Source organism: Penaeus monodon, chromosome 10 (genome assembly GCF_015228065.2).
Source record: "Penaeus monodon isolate SGIC_2016 chromosome 10, NSTDA_Pmon_1, whole genome shotgun sequence".
In the NCBI taxonomy this organism is placed as follows: domain Eukaryota; kingdom Metazoa; phylum Arthropoda; class Malacostraca; order Decapoda; family Penaeidae; genus Penaeus; species Penaeus monodon.
In genome coordinates this window covers 12,473,753-12,475,657 of record NC_051395.1, presented here as the reverse complement: position 1 = coordinate 12,475,657, position 1,905 = coordinate 12,473,753, and the positions used below count along the sequence as shown (strand labels likewise).

The 1,905-nt window shown below is 34.5% G+C and overlaps 1 long non-coding RNA gene across 1 annotated transcript in view; it reads left to right on the top strand.

Moving 5' to 3' along the window:
* The window catches only part of LOC119577459, a 5,291-nt gene extending 4,837 nt beyond the window's left edge, over positions 1-454 (top strand). Inside the window, exon 3 of the long non-coding RNA XR_005229124.1 lies at positions 407-454. This is a non-coding gene — a long non-coding RNA (uncharacterized LOC119577459). The remainder of the gene's footprint in view (positions 1-406) is intronic.
* Positions 455-1,905: the final 1,451 nt, after the last annotated feature.

Sequence of the window (1,905 nt, the reverse complement as noted above, 5' to 3'; positions counted from 1 at the left end):
CCCCCCCTCCCCCCCCCCCTCTCCCTCCCTTCTCTCCTCTCCTCTCCCCTCCCTCCTCTCCTCTCCACCCCTCCCCTTTCCCCTCCTCTACCCTCCTCTCCCCTCCCCTCCCCTCCCCTTCCCTCCTCTTCCCTCCCCTTCCCTCTCCTTCCCTCTCCTCAACCCCTCATCCCCTAATCCCTTTTGTTATCCTTCCTGTCATCTCCCATATTTGCACCTGTATTTCTAAGTAGTATTTAACAGGTTATATTAGAATCTGTTGTTTCTATAATGCCAGATGCTTTAAATGACAGTGGGAGTAAGCAGCTGATTTCAGCCTTTGAAATGATATTTTGCTGATTCAGAGTTTAGTAACTTATATGCCAGTTATATCAGGTCTGGTATTAATTAGTATGGATTTTTTCAGCTGTGGGAATTTGGAGCAATAGGATCAGTCATCCAAAGTTGAAGGTACTATGCTTCAGTTTTTCATTTGATCTTATTATGTGTATATATTTTCCATTTAATAAGAAAAATATTTTGGACTACTGTAGATTTTTATAATCATTACCCATTCTCCTTATATTAAAAGCTTTTTGAAATTAGATACAAGCTTTAGACCTATGGATGAAATTACCAAATGATATTCCTACTTTGATGGTTCTGAAATGTCTAATCTGATGGTAGATGTAATTATCCACAGTATCATGATTGAAAAGTGTAGCAATAAGACCATAGAACCTCTATCACTCCTGTCTGGGAGTTCCTTTATGTAACAAATGTGTCTGAGTAATATCTGAGGCTAGCAGAACTTGTCACATGATATCTCAAGTGAGAAACTTCTAGTGACCTTTGACAGGATATACGTTGCTGCAATAATATGTATAATGCAAATGTTAAAGGATTTGTTAATGATAAACTGTAAGCCGTAACTAGGAAGGTATTGGAACTCTTGCAATACAGTTATTTGATAACGAAAAACAGTTATATTGATTACTAAAACAGCAGTTACATGTTTTTTTTTTTAAATTTTATTGCTTAAACAAGTAGACATTGCTCATTCTTCAGAGCTAATTGATATATTAGGATCAGTTGTGATTGTGATTGAGGATGATATTGCTTCTGGATGTTGCTGAGAGCATTTACTACTGTCATCCTTTCTTGTATATTAAATCAAGGACTCTTTGTACCACGAAAAAGACAAAAAGTTAACTAGGATATATTTATTTTATTCCTTAGAGTGAAAAAGATTTCTTATTTTACTTACTGCTGAATTAGATTCTGCTGGATATGTCCTTAGATATAAAAGAAAATATTATTAGCTTTGGATAGTTTGAAAAAAAAAAAGAAAAAAAGTGAAAGATGGTTATAGGAAACTGTAATGGAAATGGCTGTATAGCCGGAGCATTGTAGTTTGTCCTTAGTATTGATAATTTGTGTGATGATAAAACCATGCCATGCAACTTTAACTGTTGCTAAAAATTGATGACTATGAACTTAAATTGCCTTAAGAATAATTTCGACCATTTTAAGGCAGTTTTAAAAATTTCCAATAATCTGATGCTGCTGGAGATGTATGCTTACCTGCCATGTCAACTACAAATTTACTTTATTAATTGTCTTTACACATTTGGCTCCAGAAGTATTTAGTCACCAAAGAGTCAATTACTAGTACTACCTATCTCACCTGTGTACCCCTTTCCTTGATTTTTGGTAATATCTTCTTTTAACTTATTTTGCTATTAGAAATGTTAATAAGATTTTAATGATTATAATGTCTATAATAATAATAACAATATCAGAATCTCAAAAACTAAAGCATAGGTAAAATCATGTTAGCTCATGAGGTCTACTAATCGATTCCTTGGTGGCTGAGCACTTATGGAACTATCTTTTGTAAACATTCAACAAACAATATCTATAAAC